The sequence below is a fragment of the Apis cerana genome, linkage group LG6, assembly GCF_029169275.1.
Source record: "Apis cerana isolate GH-2021 linkage group LG6, AcerK_1.0, whole genome shotgun sequence".
NCBI lineage: Eukaryota > Metazoa > Arthropoda > Insecta > Hymenoptera > Apidae > Apis > Apis cerana.
In genome coordinates, this window is record NC_083857.1 from 15247029 (window position 1) to 15261667 (window position 14639).

Sequence of the window (14639 nt, forward strand, 5' to 3'; positions counted from 1 at the left end):
TATATTTCTTAAATATAATTTTAATTTAAATATAATTTATTTAAAATAGAAAAGATCAGAAAATATTTTCTATTAATCAATCTAAGAAAAAGAGGTGAAATATCGAATATACATAATGAAACTTACTTTTCTGCTCGTTCATAATGCTATTGTTTTAATTCAATTTAACCTAACTTTCCATCTTATATCCAATTCGTTTTCTATTTCATTCAATAATGAAATATACCACGTATATATATTATTGTTTGTAACAATTACAATTATTCTTCGAAAAACCGCGGTTATTCTCGAGGTTATTAACGTTCGTTGAGCATTTGCAATGACTGTTCATTTCGATCTTATTGAATTCAGCCATACTTAAATCGAGCGAAAACGATGGAACAAAGTGGTCTACACTCTGTGCTCGATCGATTGTCACGCCACTTTCTCACAAGACGTGAATTCTCAGCATTGAAATTCGTCTAATAGGTTGGGTCTTTGAACCGGTGATGATTGTTCTGAATAATACTCGTTTCTTTCTGGATCAATCCAACGAAAAGATCGTATTGTTGCAAGCGGAAGAGAATAGTTAGAGAAGTAATATAGTGATAGATCGATGTCGAGGAAGTTTATCGTACTTTTCTGTAAGATTGGTATATGTTTCATGAATTTGAATTTCGTTCAAAAACAGAGATGAATCATATGAATGCTGTATAGGCCTATTGTAGTTTCACCAAATATTCACAGTATTGAAAATTCATTTTACAAATAAAGAATCATAATTGGGTATTAAATCGTTGAAAAAATAACTTATTAAAAATTTCAAATAAAGTTACTTTAAGTAATTTATTTTATTTAGTAATTTATTTAATTTAACTTATTAAAATACTTGAATAATATTTATATAATAATATAGCTATTAATATAGTTGATTCATTCTTCGTGTAATTTTATATTTTTGTATAACTTCGATTGTTTAGCAATTACAATTATTTGCATTGAATAAATTATTAAAGCAATTTATTAATTAAAGTTTCTAAGTAAATTGTATGTATTTTAAAGAATATTAAATTTATGTATTAATATTGATCGTTCGAACTTTAGTATCTATGCATTTGTGTAAAAACTTAATAAGCAGTTTCAATATCTAAAACTTTGAAAGTTCTACGTTGAAAGTTCTTTATTAAATGAATATTGAAATTATCGGATTTATTATGAAACTTGTGTAATGAAATTATAATAATAAGAAAGAATTTTAAATATATGGTTTGTTATGTAATATAAATTCTTTACGTAATAACAAGAATCAAGTTATAACGATCAATTCGACATTAACAATAAAATAAAAAATAAAATTGTGCATTTTTAAAACAAGACACTAGATTTGAACGATCTAAAAAAGAATATATTTCATTGTTTTTTTTTAAGCTGCATTTTTTTTCTACTTATCCATCATTAACGATATCTAAATACTTATTACAATTTCTGAATTTTAATAAATTGTAAAGTAGTCACAAAATGAACAACACATTCTATTCTATATTTATATCATTCTATATTTATATAATTTTACATTTATTGTTTATCACTCCACACTTATTTTATTACTTCTCATTTTATTTTATTTTGCTTTACTTTTCTTTATTGTATATTGCCATGCTTTTCTCTACTCTACAATACTTCATAATTCTCTTCTTTCATGTTTCGATTACATCTCATTTGCATTCTTCATCACACGATAGACTTGAAGATACGATAATCTCAAGTAAGGTAATACAATGTGACCAAAGATGGCTTAGCTAATTTCATTTCTCATCAACTGCAATTTCTACTATGCATTTACCTACTTTCGAGCGTCATTTTCTCAAAGTATGCGATAAACAAACATCACCTCAAGCGTGCAAGCAACATATCATTTCGACGAATTTCCATCAATCTACTCTTATCACGAGTAATAAACGTACGTACAGAAAACATGTAAAACATTAACCGTAAACGTATCGATTGTACACAGGAATGAGGAAATACGAAGTCTAAAAATATACATCCCATTTGACGATAAAATTAATAAGAATTACTCTTGTGAGTTAATATTTGAGAACGAAAATTTTCAAGAATACTCTCAATATATATGATGGCTCGTGAAAATATTGGAATACCATATTGTAAAGAAATTCATTTAATTCGAAAATTTTTATTTTTTAATACAATTTTGTATGTACGTATAAACATAACAGAACCAAATTTTCTTAGGAAATTTTTTCAGGAAGTGAAATTAAAATTATCAATTTTATTTATTAACAGAAAATACACTAAATTCTGAACATTTTAAAATTTTAAATTATATTATATTATTTAATATATATATATATTTAGATATATTTATAAATATAAAATTATTTATTTAAACTAATGAAAATTCTTAGAAACTTTGAGCATCATTTCACCTTTTAAAAATGACATATTTCAATAAAAAGAAATTACTTATTATTATGTTCTGTATTAATCATAAAATTTTATTAAAAATCATTAAAATTTCATTAAAAATTACTAAAATTTTATTAAAAGATAAAAAAATGAATGTTTTCACTGAACCAGTAGAATTATATAGAAATTCTTTCTCTCTAGAAATTCTTGGAATTGACATTTCAATTTAATTTATATTGAAAAATGTCTATATATATAAATATTATTCACTTCTCAAATATACTTTCTTTTCTCACTTTTCTCGCTTTTCAATATAAAAAAAAATATTTCGAAAAATCGATGAGGTTAGGCTATAACTTCGAATAAGGTTAAGTTATACTTACGAACAAGCAACGCCTTATAAAGCCTTAAAAATGAAAACAGGAATAATTTTATTTCAATCTATTCGAGAGAAGCTGTGTGCAACAACGATTCAAAGCCACAAAATTACCAAACGATAGTTCCATCACGTAAAATTACGATCAGTAATGGATTAGAAGCGATCTCGTTGAATTGGAAACCGGTTTCAGACTTCGTGTCAGGATCCAGGGGAAATGTTGACGACGCGCAAGGGACCTCGTGATCGATTACCCAGGCCGCCTCTTTCCACGGCACTTTTTCGTGAAAGTGAAATTTATCCGCGAGCAAAGACAGGTTTCCTCGTTCGTCTCCACGCGTCGATTTCACGCCTCTTCTCTGTAAACGTGTATTCGAGGGAAAAATAAAAAGAGGGAGATGAAATGTTGAATTTTTATATATTTTTTTTAAGTTAAAATGCACGAGATTCTAATGAATAAATATTTTCTTTTTTCAAAGAAATTAAATTGGATTTTGCTATTTCGAACTTTTTCGATAATGTATGTTTATTTCCTGCTAAATTCCTATTAAAATGAAAATTTAGTTATATATAAAATGAGAATATATCATATCTCTATATTAATTGTTGATATGAATAATTAATTAGTTTTCGAAAGATTGATAGAATAAGATGAAAATCTATTAAAGAAAATTGAAATAATTATAATAGTTGTGATTTTGAAAAAATTATCTATATTATAATTAAAAGTTTGTAAATATTCTAAATTCATTTAAAATCTAAAATTTCAATTTTCTTTTTTATTATTCTTTAGTATAAGTTTCTAAGAATACAAATATATATTCCAGAATTCCAAAAATCAATAATAAATCGAATAATATCAAATATTTAATAATTCGTTAAAATAAGTAAGAAATATCGAATCTTACGAATTTGCAATAATGATTGTCACAAAAAGAAACGATACTGTTCTTAATCTGTCAATTAAGTATTTATTCCTAACCTATATCGAACTACAGCGGAAATCCGTAATAACGCAATTTGCATAATAAGCGTCAAAAAAACAAGAATGGATTGCGATCGGTTTTTCAATTATTGCGTCGATAAATCTGAAAATAAACCAATTCAATAGATTTTCAAACTGTTGGATGTTCTAATTGAATCGAATGGGATAAATGAAAAGTGTAATTAATGACCAGTGAATTTTTTTTAATTGATAACTTTCTACGAGAATAATAAGAAAATAATATCAAAAATCTTTAATCTGAGATCGAATCAGTTAATTACACGAGATTATATCCGAGATTAAGGTCTTTTTAATTATATCTCAAAATAAATCCGTTATTTTCTCAATAGAAAAACTTTTAATAAGAGAAAATTTTACCGCATTATTTAATCAACAAAAGTTTCACTTTGTAATATTCTACTTTTTATTTTCTTCCTAAAAATAGAAATATTATTTTAATTTCAATCATCTTTGTGTAATATATTTAAGTATCCAAATATACTAGATCCAATATTAAAATAAATTTTAATACGTCGAAAAAAATCATTAAAACAACATTCTTACCTATCAGTCAATGCACCTTAAACGAATAGTTTTACGTATTCGCGAATGATCGCCCACGCGCTTCACCGTTGTAACCTCGACTTCCTATCGGTGTTCGATGCAGCGCACGGCGCCGCTATTGACACCAATTTTCCTATCGATCGGTAAATCAGGTCATTGTCTTTATCAGCGTGGAATATCAATGTGGCCGCGCGTGTTGCATGCGGTTTGTCCCATTCTGGCCAGACCGGTACAGACTGATCATGAAGCTGGAATATTGTGGCGGAACGTCCGCAAAGAAATTGAATTAAACACGGGTCGCACCTGCATCACGTAAGGTCGATCGTTTCTCTCACTGTTTCACTCGAGCGGATCGAGTTTCCAAGGTCACGTGAAAGTGTTGTCCATTACCAATTGATCGATACTGTCGAACGATTAATGAGAAATGTGATTGGTTCTAACGCAGATTTTGGTCTTTTTTAATTTTTTTTTGCATTCGTTACTTTAATATTTCAGTTTTTTCGAAATTAATAGAGCATTATAAAGTAACTTCTATGTGGATATTATATTGTTACGATTTTTCTAATACTATTGGTAAAGATCTACTAAGCATAGATATTTTATTAGAATTGAGATTATTAATCAAAAATTAGTTTCAATTTGTTTTTAATTAATTTATATTTTTTGATAATATTATATGATATGTTATTAATTCTGTTAATATACGTTAAAATTCTATTAATCTAAATATATAAATCTATCTCGAAAAACTAATAAGTATCTAATAAGTTTTTAAAAGAAAGAGAAAAATATTTATTAATCATTCATTCTTTAAGTTTATTTTTCAATACTTTGTTTATAACTTTACAAAAAATTTTTTTTATCTATTTTTGATCCACTTAATTAACTTTTTTATATTTTTCTTAAAGAAATTCTTAAGAAATTTTTTTGCTGAAATTTTTATAGATTATAAAATTCATTATTAGAAAATTGAAATACAAAATTTTTATAAAAATATATTTTCTATATTTTCTAATTTATTTCTTTTCACTTTAAATTTTTGACGAAGATAATTTTGAATAAAAACTATCTTTCTCGTAATTCACTATCCAAAAATTTAAGGAACGAATTCTTTCAACCAAAAACGAAAATCAATAACAATATTTCCTCAATATATGCATCGTGCTTCCTCGATCAAATTAACAATCCAAGAAAAAATATATATACATATAAAAAATCTTTTTCTCTGTACAAATTTTCCTTCATTTCATTCACAGTAAGATCCAGATCAGGATCGTTTTCTTAACGAAACAAAAAAAATCGGAGCGGTACTTTGCCGCGTGGTTTACCACGGATTCAAGCCCTCGTTAATTCAGCACCCCGCCGCGATTTCCGCCGGCGCTCGAGGATCATTCCACTCGATTATATCGGCGCAATACGCCTACGCATATCGCTATTCCTTTGTAATTAACCTTATCGTCGATCGTGTGGTTAATTATTAATAGGATTCCAGTTGAGCCTGGCTTTATCTTAACCTCCGACCGAGGATCGTTTTATTCGAATTCCGTTTTTTTCTTTTATTCATTGTGTAATTGATCGAAAAAAGGAAACAATTAACCACAGGATAGGTCAATTGATAGATGATTGATAAATTGGAGAATGGAAAGTGGAAGAAATTTTTAATTTTTCAATTCATTATGAATTATGTTGTTGTAGTTTTTTTTATATTTGAAAAATATTTATGTAAATATTAATAAATATTATTTTTGTAAAAATACTGGAAACTCGAAAAAAGTATAAACGATAGATTTCTAATTTTATTAATGAATGAATTGGAATATTTCTTAGTAACTTTTTTTTTATATGTAAAATTTTATTTTGATATAGTAAAATATTTAGTAAATATCAAATGATAGATATTTTAATTTCACTTATCACAAATAAATTGAGTTGAAATATTTCCTAGTAATTTTCTTTTTTTTACTATGAAATTATTATACTATTATATTATATATCTTTTTATACTATGAAATTATTATTGAAAAAATATTTATACATGATATATTTAATATCATATAACTTAATAATAACTTTTTCATGTAACTAATATTTTTTTCTACATATGAAATTATCCCCTATAACATTAAAAACAAATTATGAAATAAATTAAATGAAAAGTAAAATCAAATTATAAAATTAAGTATTATCTAATTTGAAAATTTAATTTAACGCGATAAACAGTGATAGGTAAAAAAAAAAAAAATGTTTTCCTTTTCCGGTCGCGACGGAAATCGTTGAAACGTAACACGTACATGCAACACTTTCGTTGATGCGAGGTCGAACGTGACTTGGATTTTATTTTTTGAGATGGAATAGCGGTCGAGGATTGCGAAAGGTTAACATTTTAACGTCGAGTGTTTCGTTGTTGTTAATCGATATCGATATTTTGCGAAACCATTTTACTGAAAAAAAAAAAAAATTAATCACAAGCATTATTTATGAAATACAGTATACAAAATCTGGAACAATGTTCAATACGTTTCACGTAACAGTTTAATTAATTATCCAGCGATTAATTTCGATGTAGATTCGAAGAAGAATGAAGGTGCAACGCGAATCATAAATTGCATCTAGTAATAATTGCATCAGAAACTTGATTGCGTCGTAGGCGAAAAATAATTTTCAACGATAACGCTGTTAATTGTTTTTGTCAGATAGCGATACTTTCTCTCGACAGATTTCTCAGGGAAAACAAAAAAAAGCTTCTTTCTTTTCTCTTTTTTTAACGCGCGTCAGCGGAGCGCATAGACATTGTGCTTAACTGATGCTCTCTATGTATTATTTATGAAAAATTGAAAGAGTTGTTTTGCATAGAAACTTATGATACCATTTCGAATGTTGATTTTTCTGATCGAAATGAAAATAATTCAATGAAATTGAATTATTTCGAATTTTTTCGAAAAATAAATAAGTAAATAAATTGAATTTGTTTATGTGAATTATTAATTATTTGCATAGAAATTTATATTATTTTGGTGGTGAAAGAATAAAAAAGAATGAAATTAAGTTAATGAAATGAAATTAATTAATTGAGAAGTGTCGAAAAGTTAAAGAATCGATAAAAATTTCAAAATACATATGGAATCGATTCTGGCACGGTTATTTCCGCTTGTCCGCTTATTAAGTTCATAAGATCTCACTGGGAAATTAAGTGGGAATCTTAAGTAGATTTTGTGGAAATAAAATGTCTACTATATTGTAAATTTAAATTTAAAATTATGTATATACTATATACATTGATTATCGCAGTAATCATATTATAAAAGTCATGTATAATATAGTTTCAGTTTTAATATCAGAAATATGGAAAAAAGACATGTAAAAAAATTTAATTATCATTTACTAAGTAGATATTTATGAGTATATAAATATTACATAAGATTGTAATATTTTATCTATTTCTTTCTTGATTAAGAATTTTCTAGATTTAAAATTTTCAGAAATTAAAACTAAAATATTAAAAATTATATTTTCATTAACGAAAATTCATTTTCATTATTCTCACTTAAATATTATTTGTAGATAAAATGTACAACATTGTTATTAAGTTAGAATTAATAATTTCTGCATTAATTATAGATAATGTTAAATGTATATATAACTTACAACTTTTCCATGCGTAGCGAATGAATTTCTGATGAGATAAATGAATTCTTAATATAATTTAAATCTGGTAAATAAGATTATTTGCTATTTAAAAATTAATTAAGATACTAATAAGAATATAAATCTTTAGTTAATAATATTTTAATGAAATCAATATTTTGATTAAATCAGGGAAAGTTGCATATGTATGAATAAAAAAAATTTGAATTTTTGATGTAAAATATTCGAAACATTTTAGCCTATATTAATTATTTAAAAATTGCGAATAAATAACAAAGGAAAATCATTTAAATTTAAAAAATATAACTAAACTTTCATATTTACGATTCCATCCACACGTCTGCAATATCCACAAATTATTAACCACTTATGAAATTTCTAGTTTTCAATTTATACTTACACGAGAGGAAATTTTCCATCGAAGTTTCTATCTAAAATCGAATTCTATCTCTCGATAAATGTCAGGGAAAGGAACATCGACAAAAGAGTACAAAAGAACACCATTGGGACAAGGAGTCAGGTTGCTGGGTTCACTCATAAAACCCGGTCACGTAGCCAGTGCATTCTCCTCTTTTGTTCCGGCAACTTTTCTCGTACACATCAGCTATTTTCTCTCACGATGTTATCCAACGTCGGCTGACCTACCGCCACCCTCCTCCTCCCCTCTGCCAACCTCTCTCCTAACCCTTTTCGCCGACCCATGCCGCACGTGCCGCACCTCAAGTGCCTACAACAGGATCTTATGTAACCGATTGCTTGCGTAATGCTGTCATTACGCTTTTACAGTAATTCGCCGCTTCTTGCATTCTAAGGACTAAGTAGAATTGCAAGAACAATTCGTGCTCTTATCTTAGATTTGTTGACCGATTTCTATACACCTGATCGTGTACGTGACGTGGTTAAAAGAGATAATGCTCAAGTTTGATCGTAAAAACGAAGGAATGATTGTGAATAGTGATGATTTTACAGTTAAGAAATTTTGAGGTTAGAAAATTTCGCGTTTAAAGATGTTCGAAAATATTCGTATTTTATATATAGTATAGATAAAGATAAAATTGCGAGAACTATTATATTCTTATCTTAAACTTGTCGATTTGATCTTTTACGTGATATGATTAAAAGGGATAATGTTTGAATTTGATCATAAAATGATCGTAATGAGATATGATTGTAAATGATGAAGATTTTGTGTTTGAAAATATTTGAAAGATACTTCTATTTTGTGTGTGTGATTAAATTTGTGTGAATTTTTATAATATAAAAAAAATATCTTTGTATCATCTATTATATCTTAATATTATTTTATCTTAATTATACCTTATTTAAAAAGCTTATTTTCAAGTCATAATTGTAAATATTTCTTTACTTTTTATGTGAATTTTATTTATTTATATTTTTGTAGACTATAGAATGATCGTAAAATAAGTTTAATGTAGTTTTTGAAATTATTTAAAAAAAAGTGAAATTTAAATATGTATTATCCATGTCAAAAATATTAAAAGCGATGTAAGCAGAATAATTAAGTATTACTGCGTATATATTTATCATCATGGTTTGAACAATTAAACAGAAAAACAAACGAATGCGTGCCCAATTAAAACGCTGAACTCGATAAGCGTGTTAATTAAGAAACAATTAATTAGTAACATTCCCGCGTTTGTCTGCGAAACGACGTGCCTTTTTACTTCATGTGCGGAGGCCATTCATTCGACTCGAGTCACGTGCCACGCGCTACCAATTCCTTCTTTTCATTTCCATTTTATTTACACTCTGTTTACTACTACTTTACATAGTCAACTTTGAGAAAACATTTTTGCAAAGATTGTTGAAACGAGTCTCCAATTGCATTGCTAATAAATACTTTATATATGTATGAAAGGTTATGTTAATATAATATATCCAATAAGAAGGATGAAAAATCTTTGGATTAATGATTTAAACTTTAAATAATAATAAATTTTATTATTTTATTTTTAAGAGTATTATTTTAAGATTAGATATCGAATGTTTTAGATATAGTACATATTCATGATTAAATTTTCTCTATTATTATTTACATTGAATAAAAACAAGAATTCTTGAATAAAATGATTTGAAATTATGTGTTTTTTTCCTTTTTTTTATATTTTTATAATAGATTCTATTTTTTAATCATCATTCTTTCGAATGAAATATTTATATGAATATGCACGAGCAGAGATATATCAAGAGTGAGTGAAATTCACACTAATCTTTTATCAATGAAATAGAAATATAAATGTTACTACTTACTCTTGATAAAAAATGTTATGCTTCGTTCACGCTGATTTCCCCAATAATATTACTAGAAATGTAAATACTGAATTCTGAGAGTATAAGATAAATCGGAAAAATTCGAGGTTAAAAAAGTCTCGAATACTTTAGAGTATATACTCGAGAATATTGCTCGAGATCCTGAGTTTCGTCTTCGAACTTCGGTCTTTCTCGAAGTTTTCCGATTTGTCTCGAAGTTAACCCGATTCTATACGAAGTTTTCCGATTTATACCGAAGTTTGAACTCTCGAGTCTTGCAAATTTCTAGACATTGCTTTTGTTTCGAAAATCTCGCGAATAATTTTAACTAAATTTTTCGATTTATTCAAAATTTGGATTTTCGAGTCCTACAGTTTTAATCCCGAATTTTAATCAATACGAATACAACGAATAGAATTATCTTAAAAAATTTGAATTTCGTAAGAATAAATTGTGTAAATCGATATAACCTCGATGCAACTAATCTGAATCTTTATATATTTTGATCGATATCTCGTATTATTTTTGTTTATTATTAGAAATGTTTGAAGAAAATTACGAGGTTAATCGGGGAAAGTCTGCAAGTTGGTTGAAGATTCCAGAAAAATTTTCGATGCTCATTGTATTCACGAATACTCTCGTTGACCCACATCTAGTCTCACTGATAAATTTCAAAGCAACTTCAGATGTATCTAAATGATTCGCCTTAGGAACGAAACGACTATTCCGGTTGATTTGAGTATATATTTGAAAGAAATAATGGTTCACCATTTAAGGAATTGTGGATCTCCTTGAGAACTTAATTAAAAAACAACACCCAATCAATTTATTGAATCGATTGTATTATCCTGTTATTTCGCAATCATCATAATTAAGTTTTTAATTAAACTCGTTACTGTACATTTTATAAAGTGTAGTGCAAAGTAAGTGATCTACGAATGTTTTCGAGCAAAATCAGAGATTTGTACGATAAATTAAAAATGAATGAAAGTGTCGAAAGTATCAAAGTGATAAACGTGGAAATTGGATATCTTCGATAATATATGTTATATACAAACGTGAAATGTTTATCTTCAAATATCATTCACTATAAATCAATTTATAGAAATATTCGAATACTTATCAAAGTTCTCAAAGAATGTTTTATGTATTTACTAACATTTTATACAACCGATGAACACGTTAAGGCAAGTATACATTCAGTCGTGCCATAATTCAAAGCATTCTCGGTGCAAATTCTAATCTTTACGCGGATCGACAAGTTGCGCGACCTTTTCATAAGGATTCCAACGTTACCTCGAAGAAGACCTTTTCTCAATCGCACGTTTTCTCAGTTCTAACGAACATCGATTCGTATCGTTGCATCACCTGTATTAAGGCGGGTGTTAATGTCGTAACGATCTAGATAGAATTAGAATCCTTCTCGTGGTAACCAGAGCTGTTTTGTATCTCTCGATAACTGGCTATGTTGTTGAAACTATTCGTAACCGTGGACAATAAGTCGTAGAAGATACGTGTTTCGTAATTGCGAAAAATGATGAAATACGATCGCGATTGATATACATATACGCTTAAACACTTTGGCGCCTCGAGCGAATTAAGAGTATTACGATCGTGGTCACCTTTGGTGAAATCGATTCGTTCTACGTGCATTTATATCATAATATGTAACTGATTCTCAGTAGTTCCGATTTGATTTTTAATAATTTTCTTATTAATTGAATTTAATAATGATTTATTTATAAATTTATAAATTGATTCTCAATCATTTTTAAATTTAACATAAAATATAATTTTTAAAATAATTTAATTCTTAATAATTGTTATTTGTTGTTTTTAATTAAATATTTTGAAATATAATTTAAGATTTTTCAATACTTATATAGAAATTTGTAAAAAGTTATTCTCTTTAATTTTAATGAAAATTTTATATTTGTTATTCACAATTATTATTCCATAATTTTAATGAAATATTCCGCAAATTTTGAAAGAAATTAACTTAATTATGAAGATTGTAATTCTACTAATTACAGGTTATGAGTCACAGTATTACGTAAAAAGATAAGACTTGATGGATGAGTAAATTCTTCGTTTGTTAATTGTCATTTATCATTAGATCTATATGCGTGCAAACAATTTTTTATCTTTTCTAAATTCTTCTTTTCTTATTTTTATTTTAATTTTTATTTCATCAAAAAATATTGCGGTAACGTTAATTCATCAAAAAAATCGATGAAATCGATGAAACGAGATCCAGAAGGCTTAATAATAAACAAGATCACATTTCTCACGATAGATGGCAGTTTTAACTGGACAAATAAACATTTACCTTAATTCCCGATTGTTATCTGCAAATAAACCCATTTTGGAAGTTTAAGCCGTTATTGGAATCGACATTGCTGAAAATGAATGGATGCAGGTCGAACAGCTGTGTTGTAAATACAAAGTAGATTATTCTGAAGAGAATTCGCCTACGGCGAATCGAGCTCGGCCATTTTCAATTAACCTTCGATGTATGGTTCAGAAAATCTCATTTAATTAGCGTTTGGTGATTGGGATTAACTGTAATTGTGACGGGCATTTAATCGATTACGAGGTTATGAAAGGTCATGTTGAAAGAACAGTGTTGAAGATGTTATATCAGAGAATATAATGGATGAAGAAAATGGTCATAATTAATTTTATACGTTTTTAACGAAAGAGATATGGTAAATATAAATTTGATTTTCGATTTATTTAGTCACTCAATTATTTGTTGGAATTTTTATTTTATAATTCTAAATATACACATATAAAATAATTAAAAATATTAATCTTTATAATACTGGGATAGTCTGATATCAAAATATCAAATATACAACTGCATTCCAATATTTTTTTTTATTATAATTTATTTAAATTTATATGTATATATATACATAAGAGAATAAATAAATATATTACAAACATTTATTTATTTAAAAAAAACAGATAATTATTAAATTTTTTACATTATTATTTTTGAAATTATAATAAAAATACAATGCTCAAGATGCATCTGTATCTTACTTGATACAATAATTTAAAAAATTTCGACAATATTTAATGCACTAATATTTATTAATATACATAATTAAAAAATCTTAAAATTAAAAATAACATATTAAAACCATGAAAATCAATCGAAACATAATATAATCTTTTAAATATTTCTAGTACTAATTAACATTTATCCACAACTAATTACAGGCAAGCGTGCTCGTGCCCTGTAACCTGATATCAGAACAGGTTTAACCTCATCGTTTAAACTCTCTGATAACAAGAATACAATTTCAACTAGTAACATGTCTACGTTTCCATCCTGTTTCTATCCAAAAGGGAATTTTACCATGAAAACGGCTCAGTTGGTGAGAGTTGATCACGTATCGGGGCAAAAAGTTACTGGTTACCTCATCGAGTCGAATATGGAGCGGCTAAAAATAGGAAATCGATGGTTAAGTACATCGAGTTGGAAAATTAGGATCTCGAGGAAAAGTTGATTTCCACGATTTTAACAATACTTGTTTCGCTTTTAGAGAAACATCGTGATCAGATCTAACCTATACCTATGCCACTAATGGATGCAATGAATAAGGAAAGGAGGAAGAAATGAACGTGAAAGTAAAATGGCGGGTCAAAATAAAATGGCGATCGATATTTCGTTCAAATTAAGTAATTTCTCTTCATTAATTCGATTGATGCCAATGTACATATTAATATCTTTATTTCAATATCAAAGATTTTTTTTTACATCAATCACAAAATTTTTCATAACAATTCACATTCAGATAATTCTAGATTTCGAATAGATTACTTTCTCTCTGATATCGATCCATCAAATTCGATTTATTTATCTCAATGTAGATATTCAGTGAGATAGATGGAGCCTCTCTCGAAGGAAATTTCCGTGTCGAGAAAGGTCCAAACGTGTAACGATCAATTTCACGGTGGGTCAACCTGTTTGAAACTCGATCAGTGCGACGATAATGCGATTTATTCCGGATGCTTGTGAACTTTCAGCGAACTGTTGCTTCTTCGAGGTGTGGAGGAAGCACGTAGATGTGGTTTCACGCCTATGATTGTGGTTTAAGAAGAAAGGGTAGAGTAATAGTTCAAGGCTTGATTCGAGTTTCATTGAAAGTAATTAATGGACTGTTGATTTTTTTTAGGTAAAATGTACCATTAATTCTTTATGCAAAATATACTTTATATTCAAAATATAAGATTGCGGGATATTTGAAGGATAAAATTCCATGCAAATTTAATTTTGTTCGATAATGATCACGTTATTTTATTATTAGAATTGAAACGTTTTTTATATCTTTTTTTAATTATTTGTCATACTATAATATTAAGAATAATTAAATTTGTTAA

The 14639-nt window shown here is 27.3% G+C and overlaps 1 protein-coding gene and 1 long non-coding RNA gene across 9 annotated transcripts in view; one reads left to right on the forward strand and one right to left on the reverse strand.

Annotated features, from left to right (window-relative positions):
• Nucleotides 1-14639, forward strand: part of LOC107999649 (uncharacterized) — a 70731-nt gene that overhangs the window by 6265 nt on the left and 49827 nt on the right. The gene's annotated exons all lie outside the window — the stretch shown is intronic.
• Nucleotides 1-14639, reverse strand: part of LOC107999655 (uncharacterized) — a 46286-nt gene that overhangs the window by 2555 nt on the left and 29092 nt on the right. For 4 of the 8 annotated variants that reach the window (XR_009830339.1, XR_009830345.1, XR_003698078.2 and 1 more), the window contains one exon: nt 1515-8703. This is a non-coding gene — a long non-coding RNA (uncharacterized LOC107999655). Of the gene's footprint in view, nt 1-126; nt 8704-14639 lie in introns of those variants that run through there. The other 4 variants (XR_009830346.1, XR_009830344.1, XR_009830341.1 and 1 more) reach the window with 4 other exon arrangements.